Source organism: Myotis daubentonii, chromosome 1, assembly GCF_963259705.1.
Source record: "Myotis daubentonii chromosome 1, mMyoDau2.1, whole genome shotgun sequence".
Classification (NCBI taxonomy): Eukaryota; Metazoa; Chordata; class Mammalia; order Chiroptera; family Vespertilionidae; genus Myotis; species Myotis daubentonii.
Genome location: NC_081840.1, coordinates 143192845 through 143203388, shown reverse-complemented (window position 1 = coordinate 143203388; position 10544 = coordinate 143192845).

Here is a 10544-nt window from a genome sequence, read left to right as displayed (position 1 = left end):
AAACATCAATGTGAGAGAGAACATCAATTGGTTTCCTCTCCTACGTACCCAGAGCAGAGATGGAATCCACAATCTAGGTATATGCCTTAACTTGGAATCAAACCTACAACCTTTTGGTATATGTGATGGTGCTCCAACCAAGAAAGCCACACTAGCCAATATTCAATGCCGGAAGCCGGTCCATCCTTGCTGCTTGACACAGTCGCTGCAGGATAGAAACATCTGCACAGCATATGTTTCAAGGGACCTGGTGTATATAGCATACTGTTCTTAATATGTTTGCTCCCCTTAGCGCTGTGTGTTTTAACCAAGGTCACCTCTCTGAGAAAGGTTGTTTCCCCAGGTAGGGATTTTTCCCTGAAGTTAGGGAGGGATGAAACTCCTTAACTAAGTGCCAGGCGGGTAGTTAATCACTTTAACTACAAACAATCATGCTTAAGCTACATAATCTTTACTCCCTGGAATGGAGATAAGAAATGCCCTAACCTTTGTAATAGAAATTGACAGGATTAAAATCAACTGGTATAAATACAGATGTAACAAGACAATAAACAGCAGAACCTCTCTGGAGATCCAGACCAGAACTTGGCTGGAGATCCTGGCTGGAGATCCTGGCTAGGCTGCTGATCAACTGAACACTGTCTCTGTGTCCTTCCTCCTTCGCCGACTCCGTGTACGCATTTGGGAACCCCTGGACCTGCTGGGGTTGGACCCCGGCAATTCAAGTCCTTATTAAAGACTCAAAGCAGAGAGAGAGAAAAGATACCCCTTGCAAGGGCAAACCAAAGAGACCATTCATAGATATCCTTCTATTAGACAAAACCAAATTTAAGCCACAAATTGTAACAAGGCACAAGCAAGGTCTTCATATAACGATAAGGGGATCACTTCATAAAGAAGATATAACAGTTGTAAATAGGTATGCACCCAACATTTGTTCCCCTAAAATATTAAACAAATTTTAACAGAACTGAAGGTTTAAATATCCAACAACACAATAATAGCAGGGAGCATCAATACCCCACTTTCAGCAATGATTTGATCATCTAGACACAATATCAACAAGGATATGTTAAACTTGAACTAAACATCAGAACAAATGGACGTAATGGACATTTAGAGAGCAATTGTACATATTTTTTTTTGACAAATAGTGGAATACTTTTTATTTATTTTTAATTCGTTATTACATATGTGTCCTTATCCCTACATTACCCCCCATCCCCCCTCTCATGCCCCTTCCCCCCTGTTGTCTGTGTCCATTGTTTAGACCTATATGCTAGCATATAATCCTTAGGTTGATCTCTCCCCCTTACCCCCACCCTCCCCTACATTCCCTCTGAGGTTTGACAGTCTGATTGATGCTTCTCTGTCTCTGGATCTGTTTTTGTTCATCAGTTTATGTTGTGCATTATATTCCACAAATGAGTGAGATTATGTGATAGTTATCTTTCTCTGACTGGCTTATTTCACTTAGCATAATCATACATTTTTTACACCACCTCAAAGAGATAGCTATACTCCCATGTATACGGCAGCCTTATTCACAATAGCCAAGATATATGAACTAAGTATTCACCAATACATGAACAGATAACAAGATGTAGTATGTATGTATGCATATATGTATGTAGGTATGTGTATATTATGTATATAATCATGTGTGTCTATGTATACACACATACATACATACATACATACATACAAACATACATACTTAGACAATGGAATTTTCTCTGGCATCAGAAAGAAATAGAATGATAGAGACTGGCTATAGTTATAAGAAATATTAATCATGCTCTATTAACCATGAATATTTTGTTCTGATTAAAGAAAGTATGTTCTGATCTGGCTGGGTGCTCTCCCCACCCCTCTGGGACCTGGGAGTTTACCTGGAAATGTGGCCCATCCTCCTTAACTGCCTAATATCATGGAAAGATTAATTACCTTGTTGGAGCAACGATGGAGTAGCAGAGGTGCCCACACTTTGCAACCCCTCAGCTTGCATTGCCTGTGATCTGTAAACAATGTACCCATCTATTTCCTTTTGCCTATTTTTCCATGCCTATAAGACCCATTTTTGTTACTTTTACATAACCATTCTTATTTCATTCGCCTACTTCCCCATGTAATCTTTATCATTCTACCCCATCCAGGCAGCTGGTTTATTGGGGTGAGGGGTGGATGGTGTGCAGAGCAAATATTCTTGGATGACCTGTTGCTCCCCCATACTGCCAGCATTGTTGGAATCAATGCTCATATATGAATCAAACCTGTCTCTGCTTAATTGGCACAAGTAGTGACAGGCAGACTGGACTTACTTGTTGTCAGGTTTCACTACCAATCGTGCCCACATAGGTGAACCTAGAGAGCATTAGACTAGCAAACCTAAGTCAGACAAAGACAAATACTGCATGATCTCTCTTGCATGTGGAATCTAAAGTTCCTAAACTCACAAAATCAGAGAGTACAGTGGTGGTAGCCAGAGGCTGAGGGTGTGGGTAAAGGGGAGGGGATGTCGGTCAAAGGTACAAAATTCAGTTATAAGACGATCACATGTGGGGGTCTGATGTACGGCATGGTGATTATAGTTAACAATACTGTATTAAGTGCTTGAAGGTTGCTAAGCGAGTAGATCTAAATTCTCATCACAAAAAAAGAATTGGTAATTATGTGTTGTAATGGAAATGTGAACCAACACTCCTGTGCTGATCACCTACCAACATAAAAGTGTATCAAATGAACATGCTATTTACCTTCAAAATATGCAATGTTACATGTCAATGATGACTCAATAAAGTTCAGGGAAAAATAGAAATTTGAAATTTGAAAAAGTAAAATATCCACATGGCAAGCTACAGTAATAAAAGAGAAATATGTAAATTCGTTTTCACTCTGCCATGTCCACTCACCAATCAGGATGAGTATGCAAATTAACCCAACAAAGATGGCGGGTTAATTTGCATATGCAAGCACAGAGCGAAAACTGAAGGCCCTGGACCAAGTGAAGTTTGAAGACAACTGAAGACTGAAGACTGAAGAGGCTTGGATTCTCTGCTGTGGCCGGATTGGAGAAGCCTAGCCTCGAGGCTTGGCTTCTCTGCTGCAGCCAGACCAAAGGCCTGGGTCCCGGGTGCTAGGGGAAAACCAGTGCTGGCAGTCAGGGAAAGGAAGGCCTATTGTGTTAATCTTCGTGAAACAGGCCTCTAATATATATATATATATGGGAGCATTAATATATATATAGATATATCTAGAAAATGGCAGCAAACCAATGACTTATGATTTTCTTACAAAGTAAAATGTTTGGTAACTTTTGTATACTCTAGCCTAGTTTCCAGTCCTATATAATCAAAGCCTAATATGCAAATTGACGGAATGAGAGAATAACTGGTTGCTATGATGCACAGTGACCACCATTAGGCTGATGCTCAATGCAGGAACTGCCCCCTGGTGGTCAGTGCCTTTCCACAGGGAGAACATTGCTCAGTCAGTAGCCAGGCTCACAGCTGGTGTGCAGAGAGGCGGTGGCTGGAGCCTCCCCAGCCTGTGCAGCAGTGCTAAGGAGCAGAGAGCCAAGCAGTAAGGAGCAGCTAGCATGTGGGCAGTAAGGAGCTAGGAGTCCCAGACTGTGAGAGGGTGCAAGCCAGACTGAGGGAAACCCACCCCCTGCCCCAGTGCATGAATTTCATACACTAGGCCTCTAGTATTATATACATAATGACCTACTGTATGTTTTATATACATAATAATATCTAATAAATACCCTTAGACTGTGTATGTGTGTGTTCATACTAGTTATGTTTGTATGAAAGATCTAGTCCTGGAAGTGAAGTTATTGTGATAAAGGAATGACATACATGACATTTTGAAAAAACCTCAACTGCCCTTTAAAAAGATGTGCTAATTTCATCTACCAATAGTGCATGAGGATGCCTTTTCCTCCAATGGGAAAATTCTGGTTTTATTTGTTAAATACAATAATTAGTTATTATAAGTTAAAAAAATGGTATCTCATTTTTTGTTGATGAGCATTTTCTAATTAGAAAGCAAGGTTCACTATACTATAAATTCAAAATTTGTTAATCATGAATATTAACTCAACTTGGAATTTGTTTTATAGGAAAAGAATAATTACCTACTGTTAAATACTGCTATAGGCTTACCTATCAGAGTCTTCATTCTCCACAGTAGGAAACTGGAGCTTATCACTTTGTTCACTGTTGCTTTTCTGTCTCACTCCAACACGGTCAGTGTCATCATTAGCCCCATCCCACATGTTTCCTGACTCTTCCCTCTTACTATTTTTCTGCTCCTTCTTTTCTTCAACCTTTGATGAAAGTTTGATAATGACAATATTGTTATTACCTTATTCATTAAGAAGACTGTGTGTCCATTACCTTCCTCATGTGGCTTTATGATTTAGTTTTGCTATTACCTTATTCATGAAAAAGACTGTGTTTTCATTAATTTCATCCTTTGACTGCTGGGTATCAGTTTGTTGACTGTTGCTTTGATGTCTCAATACATTTTTGTCACTGTGATCATCAGCACCTTCATATATGTTTCCTGATACTTCCTTTATACTGCTTCTCTGCTTATTTTCTCCTTCAACCTTTGATGCATGTTTGATATTAAAGATATTGTTATTACCTTATTCATCAAAAGATTCTGTTTTCATTAATTTCCTGATATTAATGAAACTGCTATGACTTGAATCAGTGAAAATATTTTGAGTGTTTTATTTGATCATAAAAGGTCATTGAAATTGCTCTAAATACTGCTTTGTGTCTGTTTCTGTATAGAAGCCAAATTTTCCAAGACTTCTAAGAGTGATTTCTTAATTTTGTGCTCCCATCCACACAAAATCCACCCTTTGCTACCTAATATTCCCCATACTTACCCCATCCCATTTATCTCACAGAAACAATAAAATAAATGACAAAAATTCAAATATGCTTCTTTTGTCTTTCCCACCTGTGACTTGCATTACACAGATTTAGAGCATGTGACATTGTGCCTCAGTAACAAATAGGAAGCTTTCCTCTTTCTTCACGAAGCTATTGTTTCCTATATTGCCTTTTACATTGTCCAAGATCTTTAAAGATATCAAAAAAGTGTGGCATTTATAAAATATATTAGCCAAAGTTTACTAAAATATAGGAGCATTGTGAGGCCAAGGAATTGTTAGTTAAAGTACAACTTGAGAAAGTGTGTAATGCCCCCCCTAATGTCACACTGCCAAGTCTTCGTCTTTAGGGCCTGATGAATTCTGCTGGCCTTATAGTAATGACTCTCTGAGGTGGCCCCCAACCATAAGGTCCATGGGTACCCAGTGCGTGATAGCTGCTATTTGCATAGCCTGTGACTTTTGCTGAGAGGCCTCACAGCCAGAAATGAAGCTGAGTTGAATATGTATCAACATGGGAAGCACCATTCACACCTACCTGATGGCTCACTTACCTCATGGGACTCACATACCAATGGGAGCTCTTTCAGTGATTGACCCCTACAGAAAGCTAGTTGGCAGAGGTGGATCTCAGAGAGATTTAGGCTTTGTTCTTAGCTTCCTCCAGGGCTTGGTGCTGGTGGAAGGAGGCATTGCTGTGCAGCTTGGCCCCTCGCTGGTGCACCGAGGCCTAGCAGAGGCAGTCACAAACACTGCATCTCTTTGTAGCTCCACACAGGTCACCCAGAGGAAGTCACAAGCAGAGACTGACATTGACTTACAACACAGAACACTAGCAAGAGGCTCCAGTGGGGAGCTACAGAACATGAATCAATTACTCCACAATCACACACCCAAATGAAGATCTCAACAGGCACCACAACATACTGGCGTGTATTAATTGACATGGGGCCAGGCTTCACATAGCATCTCATACACTGTGGTCAGCCAGCATGAGCATCATCCCCATCCACAAATAGGCAAGCATTAAGACTCTACAAAGGAGGGCCCACATAACACACACAAGTGACATTCCTGGAGTACCCAGCTCAGGTGGTCAGAAAGAATGATGCCAATGAGCCTGACAAGACACCTAACACATAAGTCCATTTTACTAGGACTGGGAGACATAGTATGTCAAGCCAATTCATAGAAACAACTACAAAGTGTTAGCTTAAATGGGGAGAAGAAGAACGCTGCCCAAATTGAAAACACACACAAAATCAAAACAAAACAAAATAAAACAATACAGGATAAATCCCCAAAAAGAAAGAGCTAAATGAAATGCTGTGACCCTTTAAAACAGTTCCTCATGTTGTGGTGACCCCCAAACATAAAATTATTTTCGTTGCTACTTCACAACTGTAATTTTGCTACTGTGATAAATTGTAATGTAAATATCTGACATGCAGGATGTACTTTCATGGTTACAAATTCAACATAATTAAAGCATAGTGATTAATCACAAAAACAATATGTAATTATATATGTTTTCCGATGGTCTTAGGCAACCCCTGTGAAAGGGTCCTTTGACCCCCAAAGCAGTCGCAACCCACAGGTTGGCGACCCACAGGTAGAGAACCGCTGGCCTAGAGGCTTTTTCAGTCATGGGATGGCCCCGAGAGATAAAAACAGATAATGGAGCTGCCTATACTAACTAGCTTCTATTTTCAGCAGTTTCGCAAGCAGTACCAAATAATACATAAAACAGGAATTCCCCATAATCCTCAGGGACAGACAGTTGTAGAAAGAGCTAATCAAACCTTAAAGACTCAGTTACAAAAACAGAAAGGGGGAGAGGGGTATTACCCTACTTCACCGAATCAGGTAAATCATGCCTTTACACTTTAAGTTTTGACGATAAGGGTCACACAGCATCCAAGAGGAGGCATCAACCTCCTGGTCCCGTGGCATCTGCCGGTATGGCACGATGGAAGGATTTACGAACAGGGCAGTGGAGAGGGCCAGATCCAGTAATGATGTGGAGAAGAGGCCATGTTTGTATCTTTCCAGAAGGTGCTTCTAACCCCATCTGGGTGCCAGAGCCAGCTGTGTGTCACGACCATGGATCCAGGGAGAACAGCTCACCCCGTCGTTCCAGAAGCTGAAGATCACACATCCGGTGATGATGGCAGCTCAGCCACCGGCCCCGAAGAAGGAGAAAAGCAGAAGGCAGCTGGCCAAGGCCACCTGAGGAGCTAGTGTCCCCACATGGGGTCAACTGAAGAAGCTGACCACCGATGCTCAGCAAGTGGTGAAAGAACAGGGGGTTCAGGTAACCCCCTCCAACATTTTTGTTGCTATGGTGGCGCTTGTCAGCTGTCAGGTAGGTATGGCTGCAGCAGAAACTTACTGGACTTATGTTCCAGACCCTGCTATGGTCAATCCAGCCACCTGTACCAGAGAATCAGTGCCAGTATTTACCTACAACACTAATCCGGTCCGGGGTATCTCTGACAAGCCTATAACTCCTTCTTCCCAAGGTGATTATACTTATAATAGTTTTAGTGGGGAGCTCCCTATTTGTTTATCTAAAAGGGGGACTTCAGGATGTTTGCAGCTTGGCCAAGAAAATAAGACATCCTATGGAGGCGCAAACATTGGGATATGGGAAAACATATTCAGACAGTTACTAAACTAGGATTTCCTAAGGCCACCCGATGGCTGTCTGATAAGCATCCCCTGCCCCCTTCCTGCCCTAATAGCACCACTACTGAGTTGGGAGCATGTCCTCAATGGCAGGATTGTGCCAATCCTATACCACTGAGACATACTATTTCTGGCTCTGACTTCTATGTATTGGGTTGGTCCCACAGGCTTGATGCTAAATATCCCCATTATGAGCCTATGTTACCAGGAGGTTTTGTAAGTAATGCCCTGACCATGAAAACAGGAAATTTACAGAAAGATCCGCGGCTTTTAGCTGCTGCCCTTGACTTTCTTAATTTTACTGGCTCTTTACTAGCTAATACTAAAGGAGCTGTTCATCGCGCCCTTGCTATGGCTATGAGCTTGTGCCCAGCCCCCATATGTATTGGTAACTGGAAATGTGAACATCAACAGATTGGACACCCATTATGCTGTCCAATACCATCACTGTAACCTTACCAGCTGCGTTTCTAGGCATAACCTGAATGAATATATATAAATTTTAAAGCAGACTTCTTTTTTATGCTTCCTACCAATATAACAGAAAAATGGTATCATGGTGCGGGCCTTCAGGCATTGCAGGAATTACACAAGTGTCTCGGGAAAAGCGTGCTTTGGGACTTATTATTTTTGGTATTGTTACCCTAGTTTCTGTTATTGCATTTGCTATAACTTCTTCTCTTGCATTTACCCAAAGCATCCAGAATGCGAAGCTTCTCAATGAATTGGCTCAGGACACCTCAACCACATTTCATGATCAAGAAGATATAGACAAAAGGCTAGAACAAAGCTAAATGCTTTGGAAGCTGTAGTGATAGGACTAAGTAATCAATTAGAAAGCATCAAGATTAGACAGCAGCTGCAGTGTCATGCTGCCTTTACATATATTTGTGTGATTTCAGCCCGCTATAACAGTTCTCTATGGGATTCGAATAACATCAAGATGCATCTAGAGTGAATATGGCATCATAATAATATCAGTATAGACCTAGTGCGGCTACACAAACATGTGCAAACCATTCAGAATAGTCATGATGATATTATATCTCCAGCAAAACTAGTAAAAGGATTGCTGGATGATTTAAAAGAATTTAATCCATAGAATATATTAAAAAACACCACCTGGTACCTAATTGGATTCCTTTGTGTACTACTAATCTTATCCTTTTTTTTTTTTCCACGCATCAGCAAGCTCCTGTGATCTCAAGTCTGAAGGCTCCAAGTAGATGTCCACAAGATATATTTAAAAATGGGGGAGATGTAGAGGACCCCTGGAAAGGCACATGGGCATTTATACTTAATAACTACCAGCTGAACCCAAGGTGACAGGCAGAGCCAGGTCCTGGATATACATCTTACCAAAAAGGCGGAAGTGTTCTCAGCTTGATTTCATTTTGCCCAGGTGTCTGGGAGTGGGTTTTGTTACATAAATCCAGTCTAAGGAATGAATAGGACTCCTGCCTAGCCAAGCCCCTTTATCTTGAATTTTGGCGAAACCTCCTGCTATTTGGGGTATAAAATAAACACACTGCTTCAGTGCTGGGTCCCTGTCTGTCCCTTAGAAGAGGATGGTGGTCCCAACCGGTCCTAGCTTTTTCCTTCCATCTTTGTGTCTTGTCTTCTTCTTTCATTTCTCAAATCCCCAGCAGCCTCTACTCAAATAAACAGACCACTCTCTTTCCACGCTGTGCACAGAAAAGAGAGACCCCTCCATACAAATATGAGGAGACAAGAGAAGATTTGACTTTGGGTGGTAGTCACATGGTCCTATATACAGATTTTGTAAATTAATAATCCACACACAAGAAACCTATATGCTCATATTGACTAATGTCACCCCAATAAAATTTAAATAAATAAATTAATGAATAAATAAATAAAATGCAAACCACAAAAAGAGCTGGGATAGCTATACTTATGTCAGACAAAATAGAAGTTAAATGTAAGGCTATAAAAAGAGACAAAGAAGGTCATTACATAACAATATGGAACCGATCCCAAAGAAGAAATAACCTTTATGAACATATATGCACCCACCAGAGGAGCACTTCAATATATAAAGCAAATATCTATACAATCATAGTTAGGCATTTCAGTACCCCTTTGACATTGATAGATCTTTAAAGAAAAAAAAGCAAGAAGGTAAATGTATATATTTTAAAAGCTCCAAACAAAACTCCAATGAATTTTGTTGATACATTCAGAGCATTATTAACTTAAAAATGCAGGGTATAAATTTTCTTCAAGTGCACATGGAACAGTTCCTAGGTAGGCCAAATGTAAGGCTATAAAACAAGCCTAGGTAAATTTCAGACGACTGCAATCATTCCTCACATCTGCTCCAACCACAGTGGTGTCAAACTAGAAATCAATTACACACAAACACATGAAGAGTAAATAACCTGTTATGAAACAGTGAAGGGGTTAACAATGAGATCAAGGCAAAAATCAAAATCTATGAGACAACATGGAAGCTGTCCTAAGAGGGAAATTCACAGCAATACAAGCCTACCTCAAGAAATAAGAAAACTCTCAAATGAACAATGTAACCTTTACCAGAAGACATGGTATAAATGAGCCTATTGGATTGCTTTAAAAGGTGTGTAACATGATTTTAATTTGATTGATTGATTATGACAGTATTCTTTTCTTAGTGATTAAACTTCACCAAACATTAAATATACCATTTTGAAGAATACAATTCAATATCATCAGGCACATGTACCATGGTGTGCAGTAATCACCACTATTTAGTTCCAAAACCTTTCACCAATCCAGAAGAGAACCTTATTCCCATGAAATAGGAACTCCCATTCCCCCTACAGAGTCTCTGGCAAACACTTGTCTGATTTCTATCAATATCGACTCACTTATTGTGGAAATTGCATATGAAAGGAATCATGCAATAAAGTAAATACATTTTCCCCTTTGGACTGTGGGGCTCAGT